This window comes from Passer domesticus, chromosome 11, assembly GCF_036417665.1.
Source record: "Passer domesticus isolate bPasDom1 chromosome 11, bPasDom1.hap1, whole genome shotgun sequence".
Classification (NCBI taxonomy): domain Eukaryota; kingdom Metazoa; phylum Chordata; class Aves; order Passeriformes; family Passeridae; genus Passer; species Passer domesticus.
The window spans coordinates 12,817,721-12,837,404 of NC_087484.1; the positions used below are offsets into that span (position 1 = coordinate 12,817,721).

Below are 19,684 nucleotides of genomic sequence, written 5' to 3' on the forward strand. Positions count from 1 at the left end.
TCACATTTAAAAAGCTTCTCACTTCCACTGAAGAGATGGAGCAGGTTCTTACCTAAGCCTACTGTTGACAGATTTACTAGGTCTGAGAGGGAGAAGAACAGGCTGTTAGAATAAAAAAATCGAGCCAGATTTTCTGATCTGATCAGACAGGAGGAAGAAACCCAGGAACCTTAGCTTATTTTTTTTTTGTTTGTTTGTTTTCTATTTAGAGTGTTATTTATTTTTTATTCTCATGAAGCTAAAGGATTAATAGTGGGAATATTAACTGAAGCCAAGCATAGTGTGAGAGCAGATGCTTTGCAAGCCTTTCCATACAGCCTTGCCAATCCTTCACAGAGCAGCTCTGGGTTACCACACTTTTCTCCATTTTTGTGCCTCTTTTCAGCAGCCAGTGCTAGCCTGAAGAATGATGACTTTGTGATTTAAGGGAGTAATCAGAAATACTAAAACAAAATTACTGGGCATATTTTTTTTTCATCAACACAGGCAAGAATAAAAATTGTTTATTATGTGTGTGTGACTAGGCTATAAAATGCACACAGTAAGAATATGAATAAGGATAATTTCAGGTTTTGATGATTTTTCAGAACTTCAGAATCTCTCAGGCCTAAAGTGGGAGAAATTTTAAGGAACAAGGATTTCAAAAGAGTTTATAAGCTAAAGTCTGTGTTTTGAGTTGTGCTTGCAAACAAACTGGTAGCCAGTGTATTTTAAGACCACTTTCCTCTTGGCAAAGGACCCCACAAGACAAATGCATGCTGAGTAGCACATCCTGAAATAATATGCAGTAGCTGTACTAATTGCTACTAATTCCCATCCTGGAAGGGGACAGAGTATAGGAATACAATCCTGTAAATTGGGTCCCACGATTTCCAAAGGAGATCAAGGCCTAGAAAAAGGCACCAAAACTGGTGAAGGGGCTTGAAGGCAGGTCCTGTAGGAGACTGCTGAGGCCACCGGGTTGGTCTGGCCTGGGGGAGGCTGAGAGGTGACCTCATTGCTCTCTACAGATTCCTGAGCAGGGGAAGTCAAGAGGGAGTTTCTTCCTGTGCCTGACAGGGCACCAGTGGGTGTTCCAAAGCACTGGGACCCCTGGCACCATCTGTGTGTCCAGTTTCTTATGGCTGATTCTCCTGACTCCACGTGGCATGGGCAGGACATGTTCTGCAGTGATCCTCACCTTCCCTTGGTCTTGCCCCTGCCATCCAGGTGAAAATGCCTCACAGACTCAGGCACCTCCAAGTCTTGATGGTTCTCCTCATTTCCCAGAGCCTCCTGCATCCTCTGGCCTTGGTCCTTGGTGGCCAGGCAGTGGACACTCCTGCTGGACACCCCTGTAAATTTGTCCCTATGTTCAGGCTGGGCATATAAGGTCATTTATACTCCAGATATTCATTGGGTTGCGAGGATGCCAAAAGTGCGAGAAAGGGTTTGCTTCTCTCTGTGTGAACTTTGCAGAGATGTAGAAAGCAGACAAGATTTCCTCACCATTTCTTGCAGTCACATCCAGCAGATCCAGCCCATAAGACTTGTGGTGTCCCATGGATTTCATGTCCATCATGGAAGGGTGAGGAACTAGACATATGATCTAGAGGGTGCCAGAAGAGGGAAGTGGCTAGACAGATATTTCTGCAGACAATTTTTTCATAGTCTCCTTTTGTGCTACTCAGAAATTATTAGTCAGTTGATACTTTTTATTTCGTTTTAAGAAAAACATTGTCCCTTTTAAAAATAAAAATTTACAGTACTATTTTCTTCATACATTGCACTTGACTGACAAAGCACAGGTTGCTCCAGCTGAAGTTTCTGCTTTCATTTTTAAATTTAAGTTACATTAAAGTTTAAAAAAAATACTGTACAATATAAATCTGTTTGATACTGTTGCTCATAAGTAGCAAATGTTGCCAAAACCATGTGAGCTGTACAACAGGAATAAACCCTCTGAAATGGATTTTTGTAAATCTCAGAGTCAAATTATTTCACTATAAATATTCAATACACATATTATTGTGTTCAGTTTTTTCTTCAGTGAGGTTTTTCCATGTCAAGAAATCTCATCTAAAAATTTGGCTCAGTCCTGATCCTTTAAAATTCCACTAGCTCTTATACATTAGCATTTTCATACTTCCTATTTATCACTGTGCTTAGAATTGTTGCAGTATGATAGAAAGAATTATTTTTGAAGACATAAGTAAGCCTGTTATCCACATGAATAAGGAAGATAATACGGTGAATCTCTCTGAAATGCACAGCTTTAGTGTACAATCAGTGTATTTCTTTCATGTTTATTCCTTTGTCACATATTCATTTGTGAGGGTTCCACAACATGTTCAGTACATGTCATGAACTGGTTTACCACAGGTTTATCCTTTCCGTTCATTTTATTTCATTGGTAAGGCAATCACTGTACATTGGCAGATTTTTATGCATCTAATAACTTCATTCTCTTATCAAAAATTCATTTAATTGGATTTCAGACTGGTTTCACATAGGATTTGGATAAATTGAAGCATAGATTGCAACCTATGTGTCCCTTAGCTGGAATTCATGTAAGTTACTTCAATTGACATTTAATACACAATTACTGCTGTGCAATTTATCTCTTGAGTGTTGCTTTTGACAACAGGACCTGTTTAGAGTATTTGTGTCCCTGTTACCAGAGTATGGAGACAGTAGGCTATAAATTCCCTGAACTACCATCCTCAACAAAGTTAAGCAAAACTGAGCCTTAATAATCTTATTTAATCATCTGGTGGTCCTTGAATCTTCTAAGTTAAAGATGTTTACCCCTTGAAGTTATAGATGGTCTCTCTTTGCAAGATCAATTTAACTCCTGTTTTACTACAAATTAAAAATACCAGAAGCCACCTTCTATGACATTCAAAGAACTGTGCCATCTCCTGTTAGTATTTGGTGTGCAGAGTGGTCTTCTTCTGTTTTCCCTTTGTCTGACCCTCCCTCTGCAGCATATCTGTGCAGGGATTTTAAAAACTGCATCTATTTAATTTGGGTTATTTGCTGTTGCTTTTTATTTATTTTTTAATGAAGCTTTTATGAAATTCTATAGTGTACATTTTTCTGCCTATTGCAATTCCAAGTGCATTTATTATTAAAGTTGAATAACTTACTAATGAAAAAAGACAAGGATTCAGCTGCAGGGTACTTTTTGTTTGGGATATTCAACTTGCATGGTTATTCTTAGATTTAACAACACATGTTCACATCCACGTGCACACTTGCACACACAGACACAATACCCACTCCACTATATCAGAACATAATTTTTAAATTTTCCATTTTAGCAATAAATTTCTAAATTGCTTTTAGTCTATCTCTCAGCTTCCCCTGGATACATTATAAGTCAAGATTTAGCCATAAAAGGGATTTGCCAACATTGAAATCCTGTGAAAGAGGAAAGCTTTTCCCACTCCGGTGTTGCGCAAAAGTAACTACGGACAGAATTTAGCCCCATGTGTCAAAGAAGGATTAGGCCTTCCGTGGTTTTGGTTTTGATTAAAATCATCATTGTTTAGCTGTACAATATATTTATGAAGAAAAAAACATGAAAGAAAAGAATATATTTTGAACATTAGGAAATTGAGGCAAATAAAAAGGTTAAAGAAAACTATTTCATAAAATGGCATGTAAACATGTGGAATACGTTACCAAAGACAAGAGAGGTAACTTAGAACATATGTTTATGAATCAGTATGTTCAAAAGAGAACAAGATGAGTTTCTACACAAAGAGAGAATAGAGTGTGAGGAATGCAGGAAATTAGAGATGGGGGGCATGGGGGAGGAAGCAGAAAGGTTGGTTTTATGAGGATTAGTAGCTTTTAAGAGAGCAAGGCTGTGAGCAGGTGGAGTTCCCACCCTAGTCTGAATGACAAATGCAAAGCTTGTACTTCAAACTCATATCCTTTTCCAAAGGGGTGAATGGGGTGGGGAGGAGAGTCTTCAGCAGCAGTTGAAAACGAACAGCTAAATATAATGTTAAAATATAAATATAAACTCCAGGTTGAGATCTTTAATGCTCCTAGAATTTTACTGTCAGCATTGCTATCCCAGAACATTTTTCACTTCTTTTGAATGGGATGCTTCTGCCCTTACTGTTTGATAAAATTAAGTCACAATCAAAAAGCAGAACACACTCAATGGCTTCACAGACAATAAACACCTGGTAATCGAAGACATTGGCTTCCTACTATGCCCTTTCTGCAGGAAAGCCAAAAGTATGCCAGTCACTTTAAGTGTTCTCTTTTCTGCAGAATCCTTTCAGGTGCCTGTCCAAAAGAGCTGTTCTGTACACCCAGTGGAACACCTACATTTGGGGGCACATTGTGCCTTGGGATCATCTTAGAGGTCAGACAGAATATTATGATAGAAGCCATAAATCCAAAGCTGACCTAAATGCAGTACAGAACACACAAAAGATGCTTCTGAAAAGCTTCTCCTTGCCCTGATCATCTGGCTAAGTTTTGCCTCTCAGAACTCTTTTCTAGAAAGGCCTACACAAGGGCACTGCCTGCACCCCTGGCAGGCCAGTTTGCTTCCCAGAAGTTTCGAGTTCTGTGAGAAGGATCTGTTTTTCTTGATGAACATGATGTTAGCAATCACTGTAGGTAGGAAGAGTGACCGAGTGTTCCTCTGCATTTGGGATGTGCATCTGCACCCTTTTACCCTTTTCTTTAGAAGTTCTATATGCTTTAATATTTTTCTATAATAAAGTAATTGTTTTTCTCTCTGATGGATTGTCTAGTCAAAATGCAATAAATGGGTATGTTTGTATTGCTGGCAACTTCACATCTATGTATTTCTTTGCTGGCGTACATCCTAGATCAGTTTTGACCTGATTAAAACTTTTACCATTTCCTTTAAAAAGAAAACTCATGTTAAAGTAGGGAGATTTTAATAACCCAATGTCAGACCTTTTTATTCACTTCAAATCTTCTATGAAAAGAAAGGACATTTTTCCCATGGCATTAGTGCAAAATAAAGATTTTAAATTTCCTTGTGGCAAAAAAAAAAAAGAAAGAAAGAAAATCTGCAGAAAGCAAATTCATGGAGGGTAGTTTTATAATCAGGCAAACCCCTGGATGAGTGACATTCACAGTATGTGTTCACTATCCCCTGTTCAGGCAGCAGCCCAATATGGCATGTGAACATGTACATGGACTGACAGAAACACCAAAACACCATGCCGAGGATCACCAGGAAATTCTGCACTGTTGAGGAGTGATGCTGTTGAAAGGCATCGCCCTGTCTGCTCCTACACCAGGCTTAGCCTCTTTCAACATCAAACCTAATGACAGCAGAGGGGTTTCTCTGCAGATGGGGGAGGCCACACTCCCTCCCTCCATCCTTCCACCGCTGTGGTTGCTGTTTGCTCCCCTTCATCCGCCTGGGCTGTATCAAGCCTCATAATAATGTCCTTGTACCTGTTAGTGACATCTAGGGGGAAAGCTCCCAGATAGGCTTACTTACACTCTTTGCTGTCCTCTCTTCACTGTGAATTGTATGTGAGGAAGTGGCATTGCCTTTATGCCTCCATTTTGTTGCAGGAGGTGGGATGCTCTACGAGTGGATGCTTTTGTTCAGTGGTGGTTTCCTGTGCTGTTAAGTGGCAGCAGATGGTCGCCCCGCAGTGAGATGAGCCCTGGCCATGGTCCTACTGGCAGGGGCAAGAGCACTCAGCTGTCCCTTGCATCCGAACTGGTTTTATCAGGAAAAGCTGGAGAACAAGATAAAGAATCAGATTTCACTAAAGCGGCTCCCCCATCCCCCCGCAGCATCTGTCAGGGCCTGCTGGCTAAAGCTCCACCACCCTGGGAGGCTTCAGACTCCGAGGGAGAGGGTGTGCGGCGCCGTGCCACACTCATCCTGCTCTGAACAATATGGTTCTCGCCTTATGTTGCATTACTATGGATGCACAGTTTCCATGAAAGGGTTTTATTTTTTCATGGCCACCTGTCCTTGCAGGTCTCCCTTGGCTTTCCCTGAAGTGATATTTCAGACCTGTCTGTTACAATTTCATTTCTGACTTTCTGTGATTCGCACTTTTCTTTCTCTGACTCTCACGTTAGATTTATTCTATAGTAAAGGTTCTCTACGTGAACATTAACAATGGTTGAGTTCAAGTTTGCTCTGTGCTGCTCTTCTGAGTACATACTTTTATTCCCTAGGCTTATGTCCATTCTTTTATGGCATTCAAAGTTAAAAGTTTTCTTATCCTTGCTCCACACTTGGTTTCTGACAGCCTTATTCTGGGCACTGTGTTGACACCACAAATTCTTTCCTCTGGCAATAATATTCCTGATAACATTAGCTCTAGAGCTTGCCATCTGACTGTGAGCTCAGCTCTTCCTGCTACTCAATGCACTCCAGCAGGACATTGTGCAATACAAAACACAATTTCCATGGCATTCTCCCAAGATGTGCTGCTGGTTTTCTCTTTGGCTTACAATGTAAAGCCCAAGCAAGTTCCCCTACCAGAAATATCACTAAATTGATCACTACTATATCATTATTGCAAAGTGATCAGTCAGAGTGACAGATGGCTAATTGGTAAGTGCAAGTGGTGCCCCCAACTGTTCCCTGGAAGAGTCTTGTTAGTAACCCCCTCCAACATCAAGAAAGCTTGGATCCCCAGTGTGGGAGTGAGTGCAAGTTTGGAGGGGGCACACAATGTATTAAATCACAGCATTTCATGGTTTTCTTTGCTGTGTCTCAGTCACCAATGTTTCCCTCAGCACCATTCAGAGCTGAGAGGTCAGTGAAGCTGCCTGGCACCATCCCCTCCTCGTGCCAGGTAAACCCTTGTGCCCCCCATTTGTGCACAAACCACTCCCCCAGCCCCAGCATGTGCACTGGGAGCACAGGCAAGTAAATACACCCCTGTTGCAAACTGAGACCTGACATTTTTGATGACAGCTTTTAACACAGCTCTTTGAATTTCATTTCCTGAGAAGGTTTCAGCCAGTGAAGCTGAGCTATTCATGCAAAACATATGCAAAAGTGAGGCAAGCCCAGCAGATGAAATGACTTCTCAGAACATGAACAAACTTTGGTGGAAAATGTTTGCTATTTTTCCTATGAGAATTGAAATTTTGTGCCTGAAAAATCAGTATCTACTTCTGGGCATGGACAGCTAAAGTGCAAGTCAAAATGGTGATTGGAAGAGGCTTTGCCCACCTCTCAAATTGAACTTTTTTTCACATGTTCAAAAAAGCAAGGGACAGCTGTTATGCTTTTTTTTCTGGATTATATGTTCATTTTATTGGGAAGTTATTTGCACTGTTTTCTGCAGCAGAAATATTGAAATATTGAACAAAATAAAAAAAGTTGGTTTTCAATATTTCTGTCCAAGTTCAGTCCATTAAATATGAAAGTAAGAGCATGCTCCTGTGACAGTTCAAGCACCATTTTTATTTCAACTTATTATGCAGATTTTCTACATTGGAAGGGATGGCTGATTTTGGTACTGGGCTGTTAATGGTTTTCTTACAGTTGTGTGTTCACTCATTAATTTGCACAGTCTAAAGAAGGATACATTGTTTTAATAGTTTGTGTGGGGAAAAATGGCACAGCAAGGTTTTTGTCTTTCAAAATATTGTTTCCCAGGAAAATGCTGTCCTAGAACTATTGCACCTTCCCCAAAAGTAGTTTTGATTTAAAGAGGAAGGAGTGACATAAATCTAGAGGAACTTCTTTGTCTGCACTGCAATTAGATTTGCATAAAGTTACTGAGAGCAAAAGTTGGCCCATTCTTTTCACATATTTTTCTATCCTGTCACTTCAGTGTTGCTATTTTATCGGCTTCCAAACACGTATAGAAAACAGTTAAAGTCTTCCAGTAAAGTTTCAGCTTTGCAAATGTCATTCATCACCTGACTGAGAGTGTTTCTCTAATGACAGTGATCAACATCTGCTACCTTTGCACTGCAGATGCTTCCATTTTGCAGTAAAAATAATTTTCATTTATAGAGAGTAAATTAAATATATATAACAATAAATATAATAAATAATGCATTTATTATTTCAGTTTTCAGTCAATTCTGCTTTAATTTTTTTCTCAAGAAGTGATTAGACTGAATCACATAATTTTTGATATAAGCCTACACTAGAGATGTACCCAGTAACTGTGGTATAAACCACACAGAAAGGTGAGCTCCAAACACCAGAGTCAAGGTCACAGCAACCACAATGACTGAGGTGCATTAAATTTGGCAGAACACAGGAGCAATCTGTCTATTAATTTAAGCTCTGGGTAATCTATATTAGACACCCATCACTAGCTCTGAAGGTTAAATATGTAGATTCAAAATGTTTAAGACTGGATAGGGGCAGAGGAATATGAGTCTTGGAATCAGAAAGATGGAAATCGTATTCCCCACCCTGCAAATATTTTTAGGCACCAAATTTTAGCAGTTTACATTTTTTTAGCATTTTCTCATAGAAAATTTTCTTGAAGAAAAAGAAAAAGAAGAGCGGACTTTTTCCCTCAAAGCCAAAATTACCTGTAGACAGATATGATTCAAAGGAGAACTCAGTAAAGCTTGTCTTATCCTGCACCCCTAAAACAGAGCAGTAGAGTCTACCATAAAGCAGGGAAGCAGGAAAATAACTGTCAGACGTTCTTTTAAAAGGCCCTTCAAAGGTTTTATAGACAGATGGATTAATAGACCTCTCTCTATATCTCTAGCCAGATTCAGATCAGTGCTTGTTACAGTAGGTAGATGCACCTTAACTCAGAAGAACTATTTTGGGTTATTTACTTTGAACAAAAAATCCCCACCAGTGAACCATAGACAGTAAATTAGTAATTTCAGCTGTATTTACTGGCTCATCGGCAGTGTACAAACCATAAAATGTGACTTGGGAAAACTAATATTTCTTCACCCCAAGGTGAATACACTGTGCTAATTACAGCTCCAGTTTTCCACCAACCATAAGCTTTTTTAGATTAATTGTTTGAGTGCAGTAAAGATTGCTGACTGTGGCCTTTAACAAGGGTGTGGGGACACTCAAATGCCTTGAGCACTATGCAACTTTCTCATCACTCAGATGCTATTGTAATAGCAGAAATCTCCCTGCTGCTGCTCTTTGCAGACAGTTCTTCCACATCCATGTGGGAGAATGTTCTCATCAGTAGAGGAGAAATCCTTCATTCCCATCTGTTTATGTCAGTGAGTCGATCAGCAGTAACTCATCTTCCCAGCTCACTCCTCTCTCCCCTTCAGTGTGCTCCTGGGAATGTTGTCCCATGCCGTGACATGAAGGAGGCTGTGAATAATACTAACATTCAACAAGACTGTGGCTTACATGGCTGCGGTCTAGATGAGGTTCTGATACACTCTCAATGAAATGCCCTGCTGTAGCGTCAAATTGTTGTGGTGTGTCCACAGTATTTCTGTTCTAGGATATCTGTATTAAAACCTGCAGTGAGTGCCTGACAATCTTCAGTCTTTCCTTCAGATTGCTGCTGAATTAATTTCAAGTACAGTGATTGTTGTATGGTAAGAAAGCACATCTCTTTAATCAATATAAAGATTGAACTGTTTTACTCAGCAGTCTGTCTTCTGCATTTGGGCAGAAAAATGTGGACATGCTCCTCCTAAACAATACCTACGCATGCCATGCTGGGGTGCTGACAGATGGACATTCTGTATTTACCAACTCCCCCCTGTGGTTTCTTTGCTGTTGGATGTGACATTCTTCAGATGTCTGTTTTATGAATGTCAAAGACCACATGGCTATTTTGCAGAGTGGAATTGTTTAAGCAAAATCTTGGCCTTAGTCCCTATTTTAGTTTTTATTTCCTAAGTTCTGCTACTGAGACCAGAGCAGGTCATTCCAAAAATGAACATTCTCTGTCAGTGTGACACCTTTTAATTCCAATAATGAATAAACCTGGTTGCTTGCTCTGTTCCATACTTAATGTTTTCACCTGATCTAGTTTCTTAGCAGCAGTGCCACAACAGGAGCAGTATAGGATCTTACTTGATTTATCAAACTAATGAGTTAGTTTTATTGTAAGTGATTAAATGTGTTTTACTTTTTAAAGCACAGGAACTGAAAAGAAATGCATTGTTACAATCTGAAAATAACTAGAAAGATAAGTTCATTAACTTGCCTACACTTGTGCATCATAAAAACCTTGTTAAAAATTACTCCCTAGCCTGCTGTATTAGCTTCTTTATGAGGTAATTTCTCCATACAGTAATAAGATTTTTCTTTTACTCTCCAGTGCATATTAAACCCACTAATCTTCTTTTATAAACTATAGTTTCAGCCACTTTCTCAATTTACTCACTTTAAAGATATTCTCCTATTAATATTAAAGGTAGCAAGCACAGATACGAACTTTGCAAAACAGTCTTTCAGATTTATGGCACAATCATACCACTGCATTGCAATGGCACAAAAGGGACAAAGCAGTAACTGTCAAGTATGTCTCATGACAAACCAAACAATGTTCGTCCCCACAGAATTATTTTCCCATCACATTTATTATGCGAATGAACTATGGGCGTGTTTTCCCCTCTCAGAGCATAAATACAAAGTCTGAATATTCAGTTCTCTAAGGTCTGCACAATTTCCATGGATGTGGTGGATTAAAGATCTGCTCCACCAGGGTGTTGCTGCAGTTTTACACCAGTATCCATGCCTCTGATTTAGAATGGATGCAGTCAGACTTGCCAGAGAGGAACAGGTTCTAGGTCACCAATTCTGTTTCCCATAAAGCAGTGGCCAAATTTCCCTTGAGCCACAGTAAAATTGTTCAATGGGTTTAGTATGGGCTTGAAAAGGAAAAATACAAATGGGCTATAAATTAACCTTTGCTTTTTCTCAGCTATAAAATAAGAGAAGACTTAAAATTCCAATAAATAATCTCTGCATTGAGTCCCAGTAATTTATTATTGTCCTGATTATTGTTAGCATTTTTATTATCTTCTGAAGTGTGGCCATCTCTTGGTATAGCTCAGGAAGCCCTGGGGTCAGAAGCTGTGCAATTGTTGGGCAACCAGTCAATCCCTACAGTACTTAAGAATCATATTAAATCTAATCCTCTGTTCTGCAAAGTGTAAGAGTCAGCTTATCCATACTTTTTTTTCTTCTTTTTAACACTATCCAACCTATTTTGGTGTTGTAACAGAGGTTTCTGAGACACTTCTGTAATTTCAATTATCATCTCAAATACCATCAGAATTGTTTCAAGATAGAGGGTTAGGTAGAGTATGGGCTATGCTGCACACCTGACACTCTATTAAACTGCAAGCACAGGTTTTTAATACTGGCATAATTCCAGTCATTAAGAGATACATAATAATTAAACCATATGCAATTACACTTTGAGAAAGATGTGACTAAGGTGATGCTCTCTCAGGTAAGACTGAGAAACATTTCCTTCAATATAGCTGCACCACTCACAAAGCCCCTCAGCAGCAGGAACTCAAGCAAGGAGTCATCCCATTAGTTGTAGGGCATATCCATTATCCAATGAGTCAGTGTAAGTGATAACAAAGTGGGATGGAAATCTGTAGCTCTGGTTTTTTGGAGCAGATTGGTGCTGTAGCAGTGCATGCATTTACAAATAGATATGAAGGCTCTTGCTGAGGTCTGTGGAGAAGCTGGTGGAAAACCAAGGGATATGCAGGAGCTCCCATTTGTGCTCCCATTATTTGGAAGATAGAGATATTTTTGGTCTTACAAAAGTACAAAAATTTTGACTGCTGCGATTTCTGAGGTTAGAAAATTACATTTGGCTAACCAGATTTATATTTCTTCATAGTGTCACGCTGTTCCTGTAAATTTCAAGATATCACAGAAATGCAGAGCTCTAATATGTGCCAAATATGCTTTTAATTCATTAACATCAACATCCCACCAAGTTCAGTGTAATCACTGCTTTGAGTCAGAGCTGACTGAAGAGTTATGGTATAATAGGACAAGAGTAAGAATAAAGCTTCTTGTCAGTGTAATGTTTATTTAACATCTCTAGTATTTTGGAAGGGAAGAATGTCTATGTGAAGTCCTGCCCTTTCCCAGAAAAAACCTCCATGGATAATCTTACATATTGAAAAAGTCACTGGACTAATCCACAACATATTTGTTCAAAGTTCTCCTCTGGCAAAATTCACACAAATTACATCATCATAACAGGGCTGCTCGCTCTGAAATAAGAAGTGTATTTACAATTTTAGAGGACAATAAGTCTACTGAACACTACTGGAGAATTTTTCAGTGCAAAGTTTTATTTCTATTCTTTAGATTTCAAAATGCACCCTAGTAATTTGTTCATGCATTCAGTGTTGACTTGTTATAGAAAAACACACATGCAATCAGACTGGTGCAATTTGATACCTTACAGCTAAAAAATTGAAAAAAGTGACTTGTTGAAAACCATTGTTTAAAGATGTTCCCATGACAGGAGGACAGAGAGAGAATGAACACAAACTTACGAAATGAGCATTAAAGTGTTTGCAAAAAAGGAAAGCACATGTATTCATTATTTGATACTTTCTGAAAAAATATTGCCTACATTTAATTTCCAGTAATGTGTCATTTTTGATTACACACAACCAGACATGGGTACATTCCTTGTTTGCATGAATTACTCTTTAGGGAAGGGATGTAAGTTCAGAAAAACTTAGAAACATTTTTCATAGTACTTGTTACGTCACACTTCAGTAAAAATTTACAAACTCAAATGCGTATTTACTTCCAAAAGTTATTTGATATCTTTTTATTATTCATATGTTTGTATATGAATAAAACCATATCATGTGTCTAGACCTGAGAAATGCATGTGGAAAAAAGAAAGTTTTATTTTATTTTTTTCTATCAATCACTTCTCAGAAGTTTTGCAATATTTCTTGAATTATATAAGTATTATGCCTTATCAATGGCAATACCATCTTGCAAATGCCTAGAAGAGAAAAACAATCACAATTAAAATTTTATTTTTCAGGAGACTAAATAGAACTATTTTTGAAATCTCTGGAGACACAGTAGAAAGGAATTTGATGAACTGAGTCTCCAAAACTAAAGGTGTTTGCAAAGAACTCTCTTTACTAATCTGTCTTTTAGTTGTGAAAAAGCTATTTTATGATAATGTCAGGGAGAGAAGCCCACAGTGACATGAACAAGAAACGTGTCATTTTCACATGTGTATGGTCAAGACTGGCAACAATATTCCTTAAGAAAAATTTTGCCAAAGTATCAATTTCACAGTGCTTAGGTGAATTATGAACCTTAGGTCTTTCATATTTTGGGAGGAAAAATAGCTTTGTATTAGTACCAAATCTAAAACTTGGTGCAGTTTTCACAGAAGCACTATTAAAAAAAGGAAAAGACTCATGCTGCTTCAGAGAGCTTTCACTTGCACCTTTTCCATTCCACACAAAGAGCTGGAGCAGTTCTGATGTAAGTAACATACGGCTAATTTGCTGTATTTATGTCACATTGATATGATACTGACAGTATTCACACAATGGAGCCATTATCTGTTAAGACATATGTCTTCCTGGTGTCTGGGTATGTGCAAGGGTCAGAGGAGAACCTGGGCTTTTACAGACAGTTTGAGAAATCCAGGATCATAGGAAAGTGGAGAGGTATAATAGGCAGAATTATCTCTGCCCACTCAGAGGTCATGAGCATGATTTTCAGACATTTAGCCTCATTTAGACACAAAGATAATGTGAGATGCAAGCGCTCAGTTTTATTTCCATGCATGGGTGAATCTATAGTGTTTGCTGATGTAGGCAAGATTGAAGGAGTTTTGCTTTGGCCCCTTCCACTGAAATGGGTATAAATCATGGTAAAATCTCTTTTCCTACCAGTGAAATTGAATCTAAACCTGCAGTTCGGTAGAAGACAAAGACCAGGATTTTAGGCACAGGGATGCATAAACTTCATAGGGGTCAGCAAAACACCACACCTGGATGGAACCCTTGTCGAGAAGAGGTGTATTGCATAGCAGAGTTTAAACTGCTGTCCTTACCTCCTTCATTTCCATATTCAAAGCTGCTCTTCTCAGCTGAGACACAGCACACTCACAAAGTAACCCAGCAGACTAACACTGTGTCTCAGGGACCTGTAAGAAGTTAGCTGAGTTACATTAATGGGTAATAAGCCTTCCTGACCTAAAGCACAGATGTTACTCTCTTTCATGCATTTTATATCCTATGTGGACATCTTTTTAAAGGACCAAACAGTTCCCAACAGAATATTTGTACCAAACCTTTTAAGGTTCATTCACATTTATTTTCTTTTTATATTTTTTCACCCTTAAAGGTCATTTCACAAAAGAGATCAAAAGGAACCTTTCCCATTCCTCCTCTGCAGGTGGCCAGCAGCAGATTAACTACTAACAGAGACTTCAATATATAAATCTGAATGACTTGTTTTACATAGCAATGCAATGCTACTGTCATATGTTGTGTTTGCGTACATTAAAGTGTCTCCCCTAATTTCCTTCCTAAAATGATCCCTCACTGTTCTTTCCCCAGAATAATTGCTTGCAAGAAATCATCTGTTTTGATATTTATAAAAGGGTACCCTGAAGCTGAATAAGTAACTCATTTTACCAAAGAAACAGAATGCCTGCTAATAAGGTCCTGTAAAGGCGAAATGTGCATCTAAAGTCAGCTGCCTTTGTCCCACATAGGAGTTAGCTCCTGTAATCTTGTTTCTCCAGAACTCTTCCCAAACCAAAACCAAGCCTGAAATTGTAGTAAGACAGATTTGAATGTACTTTTCATGAGTTCTTGAAGCAGGAGTGTTCAAAACAAACAAAACCTTATTCATCTGTCAAACAAAAAAAAGGGTTACATTCAGTTAATGGAAAAGTCAGAACATTTCTTTAAAATATCTTTTTATTCTGTTTTACACTATTAAAAAAAAATAAGATCTTTTTTTTTGTAATTGGGCCACAGTTTAAATAACATTAGCAGGTCCTTGCAGGGCTGAATACCATTGACTACTGTGCCCTTCAGCAGGTAAAATTGTGAATCTTCTTAGTTGTGTTGCCCTATTTCTTTTAAGGTAAAGACTGGTGAAATAGTGAGGACTCCTCTTGTAAAAAAAAAAATAATAGAATGTCTGAGAAGGATTCTGTGAAGAAATCAGCTGCTTATATATCCATTTTGCTTCAAAGCTATAAAAATAGGATGTTCGCTTCCTGACCCAAGTATGTAGGGCAGAGAATAGAAATGGGAGACTTTTTCACACTAAAAAGAACAGTTAAGAAATGGGTTGGCAGCCTCAGAAGGCAAAGTGATTATCAAAACTTAGAGATAACTTTCCCAGTTGTTATACTCCTAAAGAGGGTCTATCAAACGATCTGCTCCTGCCCTAGACATCTGAAATTGAACTTTCCCATTGCACTACCCTGGTACTGTGAGTGTGCCTACACTCACAATACATCAATCAGAGCACATATAATCTCCAGACTTCTGAGTTTTTAGGTAGTCTGCATTGAAGACAATTTCTCACTTCACAGCACTGATATTTCAATTAATAGTGCATCCCCCCACTGCAGGGCCTACCAGTGAGCCCCCTGACTTATTGTGCAGATTTGATGCCATCTTTTAATTTTAAAACAAAAAATAATTCTTTTTCTATCTGTTTCCTGGTAATGTAAGCCATGCAACACTCTTACTTGTAGAGCCAGCACATAACACCCCAACTTGGACCAGGAGCACAATCACTTCTATTCATCTGGGATGGGCTTCAGTGTCACAGCGTGGCCAAGCATGACTTCAGCTTGCACAAAAGAAAAAGAAAAGGTTCTCTGAAAAAATGTTGTATGAAATGTGACTTTTAGTGAACTATTCCAGGCTAGATCCACTTTTAAGGGAAGGGCAAGGGGGCAAGAAAAGGTGAAGAATAATTGGCTGCTCTTTCACTTCCTACCACAAAACAGCATTTGTGTAAGATACATGTGCCTGGGCTCAGGAGAAAGCAGTCTCCACCATCCCCCACGGGGAAGAGTAAGGTTGTGTTGTGGTTACACCAAGGCAATGTGCAGGTGGTTAATCACTACAGGAGGGACAATCTCTTGGGCTACAAAGAAGCTGGAAAGTCCAGGACTGGCAGTCAGAAGAAGACTATTTTTACCACCACAGTCCAAATTAACAATGTCTTCTGGAGTTAGAAAACATTAGGTGTCGCTTTCTAGCTGGGCAGGAAAGTCCAACTTCTACTTGAGTCCCTAGAGACATTTTGGGCAAACAATGTAATGAACAAGGAATTACACAGCTGGAGAAAAGTGGAAGACCTGGCTTTCCTTATAAATGGTATTCTGGCTTTACCACTGTGTGAGTGATGCTCCAAACCAAGCTATGTGTGACACGAGGCTAAACTGTAACATGCATTTTTGGGCTGGAGATTTTCAACATGCTGACTCCCACCCACAGCACCCTTTACTCACTACCAAGGTGACACAGAGCCCATTGTTTTCTGCTGCTTGTTGAATCTGTCTCACATCTCTTGTAGCACAGTTGAGCTTGACCTGTTGAAATCAATTGGGATAACTCCACTCTGTAATATTTTCTCTGGCAAGTGCAAAGTATGATCCCCTAGTACAATTAAAGGTGTCTGTCTAACCCCACTGTGATGTAAGTCTGAGAAAATGTGTGGCTTTGACCTTCAGTGAAAGTAGGTTGCTAGGAAATCTGGCAGCATTTGGCATAAGTGTATTATTTGTGTTTTAAGGTATTTAGGCAAATTCAGAAGTTAGTGGTATTTTGTCATGCTATAATATAGCTTAGAGCAATCTATAAAGTCCATCAAGACAACACTTTCAGTAGCATGAAAGCTTCTTCATGGACTATTGCACTCAGGCAGCAATGCCCACAAAAACACTCATTGATGGCTATGATAGTGTCTTGGTTTGAAAAGACAGGAGTCTGTGAAGGAAGGCAAAAGCCTCCTGTGAAATGGAAAAGGTAAACCCCCTCCTTCTGAATTATCACAATTTCAGAATTAAAAGGGCTCTCAGGCAAAGATATGGGAATGGGAATAACAGTTTTTTACTAGGAAGAAAAAAAAAACTAAATAACAATGTAATTTAGCACAAGCAAAAAACCACTGGCAGAGTGAGAAAAACCTGACACCCTGAGAAGTCAGGGTGTTGATAGTAGTCCAGCCAGATGGTGGCTGCTCCTCCTGGAGCGGCGATCTGCAGAAGGGTGTAGATCCTTTCTGGAAATGCGGCGAAGGAGCAGCTGGGCCTTGGTTCCTGATTCCTCTGGGAAATCCAGCGAAGACGGCTGTCTGTGGTCTCAGAAATGCTTGTTTTATGGTGGCAGGGATGCTTGGCTCCTCCCTCTGGGTGGAGCATCTCCCAATGGGATGATGTAACTAATCTTACCAGCCACAGTGAGTAATTCAATAGCCCATTAGCAGGAGATTATCTTCCTGGTAGTGTCATTGTTCTTGAAAGAGATAAGAAAAACTGCCTAACCCCCAACAGATGGCAAAAATAGGATACATGCTTATTTTACAAGCCAGGACAGATAGACAGAGATCATGGTGAAACCAGATCCTAAGGCAGTCTGTGTCAGTGAAGATGCTGAGAAGCCTTTACTGTGTGCTAGCTTTTTCTGATTTTTGTCACACATACTTTGTGAAGGATCACACCAATTAAATACCTGCACTGCACCTGAGACATTCATCACCTGATACTGAGTTCCAGAGCCACAGAATTTCAATAGAAAATACTTGACCTTATCAAAGTGTGAATAGGACTGAATTTCAGCATTTTCTAGACTTATGTGTATTAAATGACATTACTAAAATATCTGGTGCTTCTACTGTAAATAATGTTTGGATTAAGCTAACATTAATAGCTGCTAAAAATACCTCACTGAGGCAGTGGGAAAGTGAGACAAATCCCTCTATTGCAGAGTGGACAATATTCTTATCCAATTCAGCAGTAGAGGAAGAGATACTCTCTCATAGTGGAAAGGAACTATTTTTAGGAAGCAAGGGGCCGCTTGTGAAGAGATAAAGCACAGGTATAAGTGTAAGAGGTTTAAGCTTATTAAGAGCGCATTTAAGATGACAAACATGAAATTAATGCTTTTTTATTTTATTACTTGAAGACTAATACAAATACATGGAATATCATATGTAAGTTAGATGTGCTCCTGCAAAAATGCACACATGCATTCTTGTAAACCTGCCCACGTTAGCACAAACAGAAAATTGCTCTAGCAGAAATGGTACAGCCTTATCCTAAAGTAGCATGAGATAAAATTCCTTTGCAGCCATGCATCTCCCAGATAAGATCCTGAGATGTGGGACTCTAGCACCCAGCTACCAGCCTTGGTTCCAGAGAGAGAGAAGAGATGTTCAGCCAATGACTAGATAATCAGCAGCTACCCATTGACACATCTCTCTATTTAAAAATCAGTTTAAGAGAGCACTGACTGTTTCTGACAAGGTTCCACAAAGAAATGTCCTGCAAAACTGATTTCTACATGTTTTAAATGTTTGTCTCAGCAAAGATGTGAACTCTTTAGGGAACATTTCTCAACTAAAAATTGCAATAGAGGTAGATATAGGAGATGGATCTTGCAAACTTCGCATTTAGTCACACTAAAAAGAAACCTAATCTATGGTAGCAGTTACAATCATATATGTGCCAACTTCAGAAAGTCAAAAATTGCTGTCGTTCCTAACAGACATTGAGACTTTTGAGAAAAATTATTTTAAAATTTAAATTTAAAAAAACCCTTTTTTTATTTGCCTTTGCAAGTTGGGCCTTTGGGATACACACTTTCAAGACTTCTCATAAATCAAGAAGCACTGAAATTTAATTTTTAGTTTTCTTATTAGAAACTAAGATCCTTAAAAAATCACATAGCTTCAGCAGTTGGGGCTTTAAGGAAAATACCAAATATTTTTAGATGTGCAATAGTATCAATAGGCATAATGATTTTTGGTCTATGTCCTATCCAGAAAATCTAATGATAAATTTGTTCAAGACAGAAGTCACTGTGTGAAGGGTGTTCCATACAGAAAAAGACCCCATACTTGCCAATTGTTATTTGTTCCATAGCCTTTTCTAATTAGTAGAGTTCCTTCAATTAGTAGCTGGAATTGGTTTGCATACATCCTCCAAATTGCTGTAATCAAGCTTCAAAGTAGGAGCCTGAAAAATAGAGGGTGGCAGAGTGGTAATAGAGGGATTGCTGGTGACTGACTGTACATCCAGCAATAGCCAGACATGAATCTCACAAATCCAGACATACCTTTGGCATCCCAGCCACCTGTACATGTTTTGTTGTATTTCTCCACTCTTTCACATGTTGCTAAAATACAATATTAGGTCTACAGCATGACAGATAATATGGATTAGAATAAACTGCCTTTTTCCAGGCAGAAATTCCCAAAAGAGGTGCTCAATTCCCTTAAGAAATGGTAGTAGACACAAGTATTTCTAGTGATTCACGTTCCTTTGCCCATTTCCAGGGTTCCTAATGAAGGGCTTCACCCGGTGCTGAAACACGTAGTTAGAGCAGGGCTGGGAACTTGGTTCTTTTCATTCAAAACTCCCTTTGATAATAATTGAACTGTTAACTAATTAGTATAAACTCTGTCTGCATGGAAAAGAATGATCAAAATGATCAAAATGTCAAACAAAAAATCTCAAAAGCAAATACAAACAAAGGCAAA

At 38.8% G+C, this 19,684-nt stretch overlaps 1 long non-coding RNA gene across 6 annotated transcripts in view; it reads right to left on the reverse strand.

Annotated features, from left to right (window-relative positions):
* LOC135278891 (uncharacterized) overlaps positions 1-19,684 on the reverse strand; it is a 46,077-nt gene that overhangs the window by 18,368 nt on the left and 8,025 nt on the right. For 3 of the 6 annotated variants that reach the window (XR_010346271.1, XR_010346269.1, XR_010346273.1), the window contains 2 exons: positions 14,004-19,160; positions 5,486-5,732 (listed from right to left, as the gene is read on the reverse strand). This is a non-coding gene — a long non-coding RNA (uncharacterized LOC135278891). Of the gene's footprint in view, positions 1-5,485; positions 5,733-11,591; positions 12,175-12,198; positions 12,930-14,003; positions 19,161-19,684 lie in introns of those variants that run through there. The other 3 variants (XR_010346270.1, XR_010346274.1, XR_010346272.1) reach the window with 3 other exon arrangements.